Genomic DNA, 13,895 nt, shown 5'->3' on the forward strand with positions numbered 1-13,895 from the left:
CATTTTACAGGTAGTAATAAGCTCACCGCCGGCGCAGTCAGGTGCACATTGGAAGCCCCAGTCGCACACACTATTGTGCTGCAGGCAGGTTTAGTTGCCATAAGTTAGACGGGGACATGGTAGAGTCTGGCCTCTAGGAGGCGGGCTGTTCAGGTAAAAAGGGCTTGTGCTATGTATGGCACATCACTGTTCCCTGCATAGGGGATGGTGGTGCGGAATCGACATCAAGAGATTTCGAAAGCATAATTTTTGTGACCAGGACTGCCTGTGATCGTTGCTCTGGGCGTCCTCACCTACCTGTTAATAACAGACAGTACAGGAGCAGTGGTTGTCTCTGCTTTCTAGAAGCATTGCTAGTACACTGCTGGGGTGACCTACCCACATTCTAGGAATGTGTGTGGCTATCTCTCCACTCACTTCTATGGGAGATCTGAAAATAGCTAAGCCAGCATGATCAGCTAGTTTCCAGAGTCCCACACAAGTGAACGGAGAGTGCACCACACGTGGGCAGCCGCCTCTACCGTCACTGCTATGGGACTGCTGCAAATGGCACTGGCTCCGCTATTTTTGGAGCTCCAACAGTGGTGAATAGAGGTGCTCTGCTTTGCTTCAGGGGGCTGTTCTGGAGATCGGAGCAGGTCCCAGAGGTGGGCCTCACACCTGTCTGATATTGGTGACATATTCTATCAATATGCCACCAAAGTCTCAGATGGGAATACCTCTTTAACCCATTAATTATCAGACGTTCATTTCTGATTTATTGCATGTGGGTTTAAAGGGGTGTTTAACATTGATAGGTCATCAATGTCAGATTGGTTGGGGTCCAACTCCTGGCACCCTCACTGATCAGCTGGTGGCTCAGCCTCCTGGCAGCTTAGCACACACTGACAGAAGGTGGGGCAATACCATAATGCAGCACAGAATAACGTCCCTGCAGCACAACCCCCCCCCCCCCCCCAGAAGCTGTACCTCTATGGTTGCTGTAACGGTTCTCCTGGCACCCCTCCGTTGATGGATGCTCCTAGTGCTTCCCGAGGGCTCCAAGCACTCAACTTGACACCAGAACCACCACAGACCCCACGAACCGCCGCAGCTTGGTTGGGGTCTCACCGTCCTCCACCCACGCTGGACCCAAGACCGGGCTTCAGCTTCCAGTGGGTGAACCTCTCCTAAATCCAGAGAGCAGGAACGATGAACAAGAACAGATCTTAACCACATTGAATGAGTAACTACACGTCCCTTGAATTTTTTAAAAAAAATTGTTATATCCTTTATTCAAAATAATCACAGTTTAGACATAATAAGACACATATAACATATTGTACATCATGATAATAAATAAGCATATAGTGAGTGTATCCAATACAAAACACCACCTATACTCAATGTCAATGTAACTCTAGCAAGGAGTAAAACATCAGTGGTAAAACACTCTGCCAAGAGGGGGGAAGGGTACTGATAACTTGTAATATGCTGAGCCTGATGAGAGCCAAGCGCTCACTATGAATTGCTCAGCATGGAGTCAGTATCTACCCTTTTCCTCAATTAACATGCACAATGACAGAGTGAGGTACATACAAATATCCCAAAGGAGTAGCCAGAGATAAATTCAAGTCATACCAGTAAGAGTCAGGTGTGTGTGAGCTCCTCGACGTACGTTTCGCCGTTCTGCGTCCTCAGGAGGAGTAACTCTCTTACAAGAGATAGTAGTTATAGCCAGAGGAGTATAGCAAATCTACAGCGTATAGCAATCCCCAGTGTCGATCAGTTACCCAAACACCAGCCTCAACATGATGAAGGGTAAAACAGGAACTCTTTATTGAACACACCAGCATTGACTTATATACACATTTTCCAACAAGGGTACCACCCTCGTGGACCTGGTTGGGAACTGAGGACATAACATAGCAGCCAATCCAAAACTATACATTCAACAAACACAATGGCATTGTCTGTGACGCACTCAATAACAGAATAGGCATTGTCTTTGACGCAATCAACAAAATACAATTACCAAAACACAATGGGCTCTGCCTGTGATACAATTACCAAACATAATGGGCTAACTTAATCACTCACAGGCAGAAAACACACATTTTTCCCCAAAACACAGAAAACACTTCAAAACCCCACATATCCCCATCATTTATACATCCATGGATAGCTCTGATCTGGGTGAACAACATATCCAAAAATTACCCAGATCCGAGCAGGGGTTCCCAAATTCCATGGAAGTCACATTTGGCCGACTGCAAGCATGGCTTTCCTGCCCAAAACAGTTCCACAGATTTAGGCTGTGCGGCCGGTCTGTCTTCTCCTTCAAAGTTAGTATATGGGCCATAATCCTGAGGCAAGAGGCTGACAAACAAGCCCCTCCAAAACCCAGTGGCGAGGTTATTTTCGCCACAGTGGCCATTAGGGATGAGCGAATCGAGCTTTGGATCCAACATCTGAAATCAATTCACTCCAAACTTCGTTTTAATGCCGTAAAGAGATTTGTCTCCATACAACATTAAAACTTATGGAAAATTCATTAGTACCGAAGTCTCACGGGACTTAGATAAATAACTTCGGGATTTGATTTTCCAACTTAACCCCTTAAGGACCTAGGACGTACCGGTACGCCCTATTTCCCGAGTCCTTAAGGACCCAGGACGTACCGGTACGTCCTGACTTAAAATCTGTATTCCGGCGCCCCAGGGGTTAATTGGAACGGGATTTCGGCTGAAATCCTTCAGCCGGCATCCTGTGACAACGCCAGGGGGGGTCATTTGACCCCCCCGTATCGGCGATCGCAGCAAACCGCAGGTCAATTCAGACCTGCGGTTTGCTGCGCTTTTTGCAGTTTCTGATCGCCGCGGTCCCTGACCGCGGCGATCAGAAACTTTAGCGTGGCTAAAATAAATATTTTTCACCCCCCCCTGCACCCCTGCACGATTTTATGCCGGAGGGTGGTGCGGGGGGGGGGGTGTCGCATGCGGTGGGGGCGGTGCGGGAGGCGGGCGGTGCGGCAGGCGGGATCGCGATCCCCCGCCCGCCTCCCCATGAACGATCGTTGGCTTCTAGTGGTTGTACCAGGGTGCCAGCACATTGCTGGCACCCTGGTATAAACGGCTGACATGTGTGAAGATGTCAGCCGTTTAACCCTTTCCATACCGCGGTCCGTACGGACCGCTGTATGGAAAAAGTTAACTGTCATCGGTCAGGGAGCTCCCTCCCTCTCCATCGGGGGGCTGCTGTGCCTTTGCAGCCCCCCGATGGAGAGGGAGAGAGCCCCCAGAGAGCCCCCCTCAGCCCTGTGCTTACCCTTCCCCGTCTGCGAAGTTCTGAGCAGACGGGGAGGGTTCCCATGGCAACAGGACGCCTGCTCAGGCGTCCTGCTGTCCATGGTGCTGAACAGATCTGTGCTGAAAGCATAGATCTGTTCAGTGTAAGTAAAATACAGTACAGAACAATATATATTGTTCTGTACTGTATTATACAGACACCAGACCCACTGGATCTTCAAGAACCAAGTGGGTCTGGGTCAAAAAAATGTAAAAAAAAGTGAAAAAAGTTAAGATAAAAAAAAAACATTTATCACTGAATAAAAATTAAAAAAATAAAATAAACTACACATATTAGGTATCGCCGCGTCCGTAACGACCTGATCTATAAAATGGTCATGTTACTTTCCCCGCACGGTGAACGCCATAAAAATAAAAAAATAAAAACTATGAGAAAATTGAAATTTTGCCCACCTTACTTTCCAAAAAAGGTAATAAAAGTGATCAAAAAAGTCGCATGTACGCCAAAATAGTACCAATCAAACCGTCATCTCATCCCGCAAAAAATGAGACCCTACTCAAGATAATCGCCCAAAAGCTGAAAAAACTATGGCTCTTAGACTATGGAGACACTAAAACATGATTTTTTTTTTTTCAAAAATGAACTCATTCTGTAAAACTTACATAAATAAAAAAAAAGTATACATATTAGGTATCGCCGCGTCCGTATCGACCGGCTCTATAAAAATATCACATGACCTAACCCCTCAGATGACCACCGTAAAAAAATAAAAATAAAAACAGTCTAAAAAAAGCCATTTTTTGCCATCTTACGTCACAAAAAGTGTAATAGCAAGCGATCAAAAAGTCATATGCACCCCAAAATAGTGCCAATCAAACCGTCATCTCATCCCGCAAAAAATGAGACCCTACTCAAGATAATCGCCCAAAAACTGAAAAAACTATGGCTCTTAGAATATGGAGACACTAAAACATTTTTTTGGTTTTAAAAATGAAGTTATTGTATAAAACTTACATAAATAAAAAATAATGTATACATATTAGGTATCGCCGCGTCCGTGACAACCTGCTCTATAAAATTACCCCATGATCTAACCTGTCAGATGAATGTTGTAAATAACAAAAAAAAAAAAACGTGCCAAAAAAGCTATTTCTTGTTACCTTGCTGCACAAAAAGTGTAATATAGAGCAACCAAAAATCATATGTACCCTAAACTAGTACCAAGAATACTGCCACCCTATCCCGTAGTTTCTAAAATGGAGTCACTTTTTTGGAGTTTCTACTCTAGGGGTGCATCAGGGGGTCTTCAAATGGGACATGGTGTCAAAAAAAACAGTCCAGCAAAATCTGCCTTCCAGAAACCGTATGGCATTCCTTTCCTTCTGCACCCTGCCGTGTGCCCGTACAGCGGTTTACGACCACATATGGGGTGTTTCTGTAAACTACAGAATAAGGGCCATAAATATTGAGTTTTGTTTGGCTGTTAACCCTTGCTTTGTAACTGGAAAAAAAAATTAAAATGGAAAATCTGCCAAAAATGTGAAATTTTGAAATTGTGTCTCTATTTTCCATTAAATCTTGTGCAACACCTAAAGGGTTAACAAAGTTTGTAAAATCAGTTTTGAATACCTTGAGGGGTGTAGTTTCTTAGATGGGGTCACTTTTATGGAGTTTCTACTCTAGGGGTGCATCAGGGGGGCTTCAAATGGGACATGGTGTCAAAAAACCAGTCCAGCAAAATCTGGCTTCCAAAAACCAAACGGCGCACCTTTCACTCTACGCCCCGCTGTGTGGCCGTACAGTAGTTTACGGCCACATATGGGGTGTTTCTGTAAATGGCAGAGTCAGGGCAATAAAGATACAATCTTGTTTGGCTGTTAACCCTTGCTTTGTTAGTGGAAAAAATGGGTTAAAATTGAAAATTAGGCAAAAAAATGAAATTCTCAAATTTCATCCCCATTTGCCAATAACTCTTGTGCAACACCTAAAGGGTTAACGACGTATGTAAAATCAGTTTTGAATACCTTGAGGGGTGTAGTTTCTTAGATGGGGTCACTTTTAGGGAGTTTCTCCTCTAGGGGTGCATCAGGGGGCTTCAAATGGGACATGGTGTCAAAAAACCAGTTTATAAAAATCAGCCTTCCAAAAACCAAACGGCGCACCTTTCACTCTACGCCCCGCTGTGTGGCCGTACAGTAGTTTATGGCCACATATTGGGTGTTTCTGTAAACGGCAGAGTCAGGGCAATAAAGATACAATCTTGTTTGGCTGTTAACCCTTGCTTTGTTAGTGGAAAAAATGGGTTAAAATGAAAAATTTGACAAAAATATGAAATTCTCAAATTTCCTCCCCATTTGCCAATAACTCTTGTGCAACACCTAAAGGGTTAACAATGTATGAAAAATCAGTTTTGAATACCTTGAGGGGTGTAGTTTCTTAGATGGGGTCATTTTTGGGTGGTTTCTATTATGTAAGCCTCGCAAAGTGACTTCAGACCTGAACTGGTCGCTAAAAATTGAGTTTTTGTAAATTTCTGAAAAATTTCAAGATTTGCTTCTAAACTTCTAAGCCTTATAACATCCCCAAAAAATAAAATATCATTCTCAAAACAATTCAAACATGAAGTAGACATATGGGGAATGTAAAGTCATCACAATTTTTTGGGGTATTACTATGTATTACAGAAGTAGAGAAACTGAAACTTTGAAATTTGCTAATTTTTTTCAAATTTTTGGTAAATTAGGTATTTTTTTGTGCAAAAAAAAAATTTTTTGACTTCATTTTACCAGTGTCATGAAGTACAATATGTGACGAAAAAACAATCTCAGAATGGCCTGGATAAGTCAAAGCGTTTTAAAGTTATGAGCACTTAAAGTGACACTGGTCAGATTTGCAAAAAATGGCCTGGTCCTTAAGGTGAAAATGAGCCCGGTCCTTAAGGGGTTAAAAAAACATTTTAAAACATGGTTCCGAAGTCGGCTTCAGTATCGAGGTACCAGCCGGGACTGTTCCTGTTTTAAAATGGTTTTCACTTTTAAAAATCGAATGCCAAAGTTATTCACCAAAGTCTCTCTCGCCGGAGCTCATACATTTGAATACTGTACGAAGACGGATCTGAGTACAGTATTCAAATGAAGTTTTGAGTGAAGTGACTTTGGATCTATGATCTGGAGCTCGCTTCACTCATCACTCGTCGCCATCAATATCTACTTACAGAGCATCACAGCCTTTTCAAACAGCTGATGGGGGAGGGGGTCTGAGGAGTCCACAGAATAGGTCAACAATATTAAAGGGGTTGTCTTAGATTCTGATGGCCTATCATCAGGATCGGTAATCAATACCAGATAGCGAGGATCTGACACCCAACACCCCCACTGATCAGCTATTTGAAGAGGCAGCAGTGCTGTGGTGAGTGCTGCAGCCTCTTTCTAGGCCATAAACATCATGCTCATCAGTCACATGGCCTAAGCACAGCTTAGTGAATTGGACAGCCCTCTGTATATACCAGAGATGCTCAACCTGCAGCCCTCCAGCTGTTGCAAAACTACAATTTCCCAGCATGCCCTAATAGGTGTAGGCTGTCCAAGCATACTGGGAGTTTTAGTTTTATAACAGCTGGAGGGCCGCAGGTTGGGCATCCCTGCTATGGATGGTGTGCATGGTAAGCTGCGAGGAGGCTGAGGCACTCAACAGAGTGCCACGACCCCCTCAAACAGCTGATCAGTGAAGGTGCCAGGAGTTGGACCCCAGCCAATCTGACATTGATGACCTATCAATGTTAAACACCCCTTTAAACCCACATGCAATAAATCAGAAATGAACGTCTGATGAATAATGGGTTAAAGAGGTATTCCCATCTGAGACTTTGGTGGCATATTGATAGAATATGTCACCAATATCAGACAGGTGTGAGGCCCACCTCTGGGACCTGCTCCGATCTCCAGAACAGCCCCCTGAAGCAAAGCAGAGCACCTCTATTCACCACTGTTGGAGCTCCAAAAATAGCGGAGCCAGTGCCATTTGCAGCAGTCCCATAGCAGTGAAGGTAGAGGCGGCTGCCCACGTGTGGTGCACTCTCCGTTCACTTGTGTGGGACTCTGGAAACTAGCTGATCATGCTGGCTAAGCTATTTTCAGATCTCCCATAGCAGTGAGTGGAGAGATAGCCACACACATTCCTAGAATGTGGGTAGGTCACCCCAGCAGTGTACCACCAATACTTCTAGAAAGCAGAGACAACCACTGCTCCTGTATTGTCTGTTATTAACAGGTAGGTGAGGACGCCCAGAGCAACGATCACAGGCAGTCCTGGTCACAAAAATTATGCCTTCGAAATCTCTTGATGTCGATTCCGCATCTCCATCCCCTGTGCAGGGAACAGTGATGTGCCATACATAGCACAAGCCCTTTTTACCTGAACAGCCCGCCTCCTAGAGGCCAGACTCTACCATGTCCCCGTCTAACTTATGGCAACTAAACCTGCCTGCAGCACAATCGTGTGTGCGACTGGGGCTTCCAATGTGCACCTGACTGCGGCGGCAGTGAGCTTATTACTACCTGTAAAATGGGTAAAATTGCTGCATTTAGTAACGATTCATGGATATGCAAATAGCAAAGCATCATGGGAAACCGCCCTCCGAGTCCTACAGAGCGGTGTCATTGTTTATTGTCTGTACAAAAGATGGCTATCTCATACATACATTGGACTTGCAAATATTTAGCATATGAATAGTTATGTAGATTCTTGTCATGTAACTGCATTATTACTGTTTTGCTCCTAAAATTCTAAATTTAAATTATTTTAGCAGTAGTTTGTAAATCCACCTTTGGCTTTCAACACTGCCTGAATCCTTGTGGGCATGCTCTCAATCGGATTCAAGCATGTCTCGACCTAAATCTGTTCCCAGGTCTCTTTTACATGTTCCCAATGTTGATGCATACTGGTAGACTCACTTGGGTAAGAATACAGCTTTTTTCTTCAACTCTACCCACAAGTGTTCAATTGGGTTGAGGTCTGGGGACTGGGGGCCAATCCAGCTCCTCTACTTCACTGTTATCAAACCATTTCTTCGCCAATCTCGACATATGCTTCAGGTTGTTGTCCTGCTGGAACACAATGTCATCCTTTTCATACCCATAGTACTCAAGTGTACAAAGTAACTCATCTTGTAGGATACTCACATATAGCTTGGCATTGAGCCCACCATTAATCCTGGTCAGATATCCAATGCCTTTGGCTGTGAAACAACTCTATATCATCAGGCTTCCTCCACCAAACTTGACTGTTCCTTCCATTAGCCCCCTTTTCTCTTGTTTCTTCCAGACTCATTTGCACCCATCAGAGCCCAGTCTATTGACTTTCATCTCATTGTACCATATCACCCGTTTCCAATTTTCTACTGTCCACTGTTCATACTTTTTTGCAAACTTGAGCCGATGCTTCTTATGATGCTATTGAAGCCAAGGCTTCTTCATCTTTTTTTGGGCCACCATTTCTGACTTGTGCAATGCGACTCGTACGATGTTTTCATGGACCTTTGTGATCTATGAGCCACCTCCACCGCCATGTTTGTCGCATCAGAACTGATAGACCTCGTGATGAGCCGACTTGTTGACTCTAAAATTTTGCCTGGACATCCTCATCTTGGCTTTGGAATGGATGGACGGACTTCATTTCATATTTTTCCAACTGTCATGGCACTCACATGAAGCAGTTTGGCAATTTTCTTGGTCGAGATGCCACTATCGATGAGCTGGATGATGCTGTTTCTCTTTTCTTGGGAAATCTTCTGCATGGCTGCTCCTTCATAACCAGTGACCTTTCACTTGGGAACCAACCTAATAACACACTGAGCTATTAGGGAATGTGAGAACAGGTTGTAATTTGTAGTATACAAGAAGAAAAAGATTGTTCCACCACCAAGAGCAAAACAGTAACAATGCAGTTACATGGCAAGAATCTGCATAACTAATCATATGCTAAATAACAGCAGGTCCATTTTATGTATGAGACAGCCAAGATGATTGTCTATAAAATGATGGTAGTCTCAGGTTCGAAGCTGTAGTGGATGGTGAAATATGGAGTCTGAAAGTCAAAAGTTTAAAACATGGTTACCCTTTTGCTCGTCAGTGTACACAGTAAGATTACTAGATGTATATCTGTATCCTCTTAACTAAGTGGAGGTAGCTCAGTGCTACGTGATACCCTGTAGAGTTGGGGAAATATGTGTGGTTGTAGGGATGTACTCATACTGCAAGTTTTGCAAAATCTCAGCAAAAAAGGCAGTTTGTCTGCATTGTGTAAATGCACTTTAAGGGTACCCGTATCTCATATTTCCATGCAGATTTCTGTGCGTGCCCACACAAAAGCCACATGTGTTACTTGCAGTTTTTGGTGAGGAACTGATGAGTTTTTTTTCCCCACAGATCTCACTCTTCCATCAAAAAGGGTAAAATCCGCACCAAAATCGCAAATGCAATTGACATGCTGCAGGTCAATTTTCTCATGGAACGAGAAAGGGAAATGTACATGAGATTTGTCTAACCTTCTACACTTTGCTTGTACTGTATTACTCTACGGTTTTTCTGCATGAGAATCTGCATGTTTAAAAAAAACGAAAGTAATCCACAATATGTGTTAAATGTTTTTCCCAAGACATGTGGACTGTGCCTCCCTTCCCAAACCAGACTCCCAGAATTTGGATGAAATCCGGTTTGATGGTACATGGGAAGAGGGCAGAGGAAGACCGGTTAGACAATGCAACATATAACACAGCTACCCTGGCCCCCTAATTTCCCAGAATTGAACCAAATTGATCTTCTGTGGGACCACCTCGACCATTGTGTTCGCTCTATGGATCCTCCCTATGCACCCTCCAGCAGCTGTAGGATGCACTACAGTCAGAATGGTTCCAGATACCTGTGACAACCTACCAGGAGCTTATTGAGTCACTCCCGTCTAGCTGCTGTTCATACAGCATATGGTGGGTACTCCAGATTATAATATACTAGCAGTAGGACCCGGCTTCGCATGGGTATATTTAATCAATTTCATTTCATGTTTCCGTGTGTCTGTGACGCACTCAATAACAGAATAGGCATTGTCTTTGACGCAATCAACAAAATACAATTACCAAAACACAATGGGCTCTGCCTGTGATACAATTACCAAACATAATGGGCTAACTTAATCACTCACAGGCAGAAAACACACATTTTTCCCCAAAACACAGAAAACACTTCAAAACCCCACATATCCCCATCATTTATACATCCATGGATAGCTCTGATCTGGGTGAACAACATATCCAAAAATTACCCAGATCCGAGCAGAGGTTCCCAAATTCCATGGAAGTCACATTTGGCCGACTGCAAGCATGGCTTTCCTGCCCAAAACAGTTCCACAGATTTAGGCTGTGCGGCCGGTCTGTCTTCTCCTTCAAAGTTAGTATATGGGCCATAATGCTGAGGCAAGAGGCTGACAAACAAGCCCCTCCAAAACCCAGTGGCGAGGTTATTTTCGCCACAGTGGCCATTAGGGATGAGCGAATCGAGCTTTGGATCCAACATCCGAAATCAATTCACTCCAAACTTCGTTTTAATGCCGTAAAGAGATTTGTCTCCATACAACATTAAAACTTATGGGAAATTCATTAGTACCGAAGTCTCACGGGACTTAGATGAATAACTTCGGGATTTGATTTTCCAACTTAAAAAAACATTTTAAAGCATGGTTCCGAAGTCGGCTTCAGCATCGAGGTACCAGCCGAGACTGTTCCTGTTTTAAAATGGTTTTCACTTTTAAATATCGAATGCCAAAGTTATTCACCAAAGTCTCTCTCGCCGGAGCTCATACATTTGAATACTGTACGAGGACAGATCTGAGTACAGTATTCAAATGAAGTTTTGAGTGAAGTGACTTTGGATCTATGATCTGGAGCTCGCTTCACTCGTCGCCATCAATAGCTACTTACAGAGCATCACAGCCTTTTCAAACAGCTGATTGGGGGGGGTCTGAGGAGTCCACAGAATAGGTCAACAATATTAAAGGGGTTGTCTTAGATTTTGATGGCCTATCATCAGGATAGGTAATCAATACCAGATAGCGAGGATCTGACACCCAACACCCCCACTGATCAGCTATTTGAAGAGGCAGCAGTGCTGTGGTGAGTGCTGCAGCCTCTTTCTAGGCCATAAACATCATGCTCATCAGTCACATGGCCTAAGCACAGCTCAGTCATATTCAAGCGAATGGGACTGAGCTACAACACCAAGGACAGCCCTCTGTATATACCAGAGATGCTCAACCTGCAGCCCTCCAGCTGTTGCAAAACTACAATTTCCCAGCATGCCCTAATAGGTGTAGGCTGTCCAAGCATACTGGGAGTTGTAGTTTTATAACAGCTGGAGGGCCGCAGGTTGGGCATCCCTGCTATGGATGGTGTGCATGGTAAGCTGCGAGGAGGCTGAGGCACTCAACAGAGTGCCACGACCCCCTCAAACAGCTGATCAGTGAGGGTGCCAGGAGTTGGACCCCAGCCAATCTGACATTGATGACCTATCAATGTTAAACACCCCTTTAAACCCACATGCAATAAATCAGAAATGAACGTCTGATGATTAATGGGTTAAAGAGGTATTCCCATCTGAGAGCTCTTTCACACCTGCGTTCTTTTCTTCCGGCATAGAGTTCCGTCGTCGGGGCTCTATGCCGGAAGAATCCTGATCAGTTTTATCCTAATGCATTCTGAATGGAGTGAAATCCGTTCAGGATGCATCAGGATGTCTTCAGTTCCGGAACGTAACGTTTTTTGGCCGGAGAAAATACCGCAGCATGCTGCGCTTTTTGCTCCGGCCAAAAATCCTGAACACTTGCCGCAAGGCCGGATCTGGAATTAATGCCCATTGAAAGGCATTGATCCGGATCCGGCCTTAAGCTAAACGTCGTTTCGGCACATTGCCGGACCCGACGTTTAGCTTTTTCTGAATGGTTACCATGGCTGCCGGGACGCTAAAGTCCTGGCAGCCATGGTAAAGTGTAGCGGGGAGCAGCATACTTACCGTCCGTGCGGCTCCCGGGGCGCTCCAGAGTGACGTCAGGGCGCCCCAAGCGCATGGATCACGTGATCACATGGACACGTCATCCATGTGCATGGGGCGCTCTGACGTCATTCTGGAGCGCCCCGGGAGCCGCACGGACTGTAAGTATACCACTCCCCGCTCCCACTATGGCAACCAGGACTTTAATAGCGTCCTGGCTGCCATAGTAACACTGAAAGCATTTTGAAGACGGCTCCGTCTTCAAATGCTTTCAGTACACTTGCGTTTTTCCGGATCCGGCGTGTAATTTCGGCAAGTGGAGTACACGCCGGATCCGGACAACGCAAGTGTGAAAGAGGCCTGAGACTTTGGTGGCATATTGATAGAATATGTCACCAATATCAGACAGGTGTGAGGCCCACCTCTGGGACCTGCTCCGATCTCCAGAACAGCCCCCTGAAGCAAAGCAGAGCACCTCTATTCACCACTGTTGGAGCTCCAAAAATAGCGGAGCCAGTGCCATTTGCAGCAGTCCCATAGCAGTGAAAGTAGAGGCGGCTGCCCACGTGTGGTGCACTCTCCGTTCACTTGTGTGGGACTCTGGAAACTAGCTGATCATGCTGGCTTAGCTATTTTCAGATCTCCCATAGAAGTGAGTGGAGAGATAGCCACACACATTCCTAGAATGTGGGTAGGTCACCCCAGCAGTGTACTAGCAATGCTTCTAGAAAGCAGAGACAACCACTGCTCCTGTACTGTCTGTTATTAACAGGTAGGTGAGGACGCCCAGAGCAACGATCACAGGCAGTCCTGGTCACAAAAATTATGCCTTCAAAATCTCTTGATGTCGATTCCGCACCACCATCCCCTGTGCAGGGAACAGTGATGTGCCATACATAGCACAAGCCCTTTTTACCTGAACAGCCCGCCTCCTAGAGGCCAGACTCTACCATGTCCCCGTCTAACTTATGGCAACTAAACCTGCCTGCAGCACAATAGTGTGTGCGACTGGGGCTTCCAATGTGCACCTGACTGCGCCGGCGGTGAGCTTATTACTACCTGTAAAATGGGTAAAATTGCTGCATTTAGTAACGATTCATGGATATGAAAATAGCAAAGCATCATGGGAAACCGCCCTCCGAGTCCTACAGAGCGGTGTCATTGTTTATTGTCTGTACAAAAGATGGCTATCTCATACATACATTGGACTTGCAAATATTTAGCATATGAATAGTTATGTAGATTCTTGTCATGTAACTGCATTATTACTGTTTTGCTCCTAAAATTCTAAATTTAAATTATTTTAGCAGTAGTTTGTAAATCCACCTTTGGCTTTCAACACTGCCTGAATCCTTGTGGGCATACTCTCAATCGGATTCAAGCATGTCTCGACCTAAATCTGTTCCCAGGTCTCTTTTACATGTTCCCAATGTTGATGCATACTGGTAGACTCACTTGGGTAAGAATACATCTTTTTCTTCAACTCTACCCACAAGTGTTCAATTGGGTTGAGGTCTGGGGACTGGGGGCCAATCCAGCTCCTCTACTTCACTGTTATCAAAGCATTTC

At 44.7% G+C, this 13,895-nt stretch overlaps 3 non-coding genes across 3 annotated transcripts; 1 reads left to right on the forward strand and 2 right to left on the reverse strand.

Annotated features, from left to right (window-relative positions):
- The first annotated feature begins 155 nt into the window (after positions 1-155).
- Positions 156-291, forward strand: LOC120996847. Its single transcript, XR_005777946.1, has one exon. It is a non-coding gene; the product is annotated as a U11 spliceosomal RNA (small nuclear RNA).
- A 7,272-nt stretch (positions 292-7,563) lies between these two features.
- On the reverse strand, positions 7,564-7,699 carry LOC120996850. The gene has a single exon (XR_005777948.1). It is a non-coding gene; the product is annotated as a U11 spliceosomal RNA (small nuclear RNA).
- A 5,405-nt stretch (positions 7,700-13,104) lies between these two features.
- LOC120996848 lies at positions 13,105-13,240 on the reverse strand. The gene has a single exon (XR_005777947.1). It is a non-coding gene; the product is annotated as a U11 spliceosomal RNA (small nuclear RNA).
- Between the last annotated feature and the right edge of the window lie 655 nt (positions 13,241-13,895).

Source organism: Bufo bufo, chromosome 3 (assembly GCF_905171765.1).
Source record: "Bufo bufo chromosome 3, aBufBuf1.1, whole genome shotgun sequence".
Taxonomy (NCBI): Eukaryota; Metazoa; Chordata; class Amphibia; order Anura; family Bufonidae; genus Bufo; species Bufo bufo.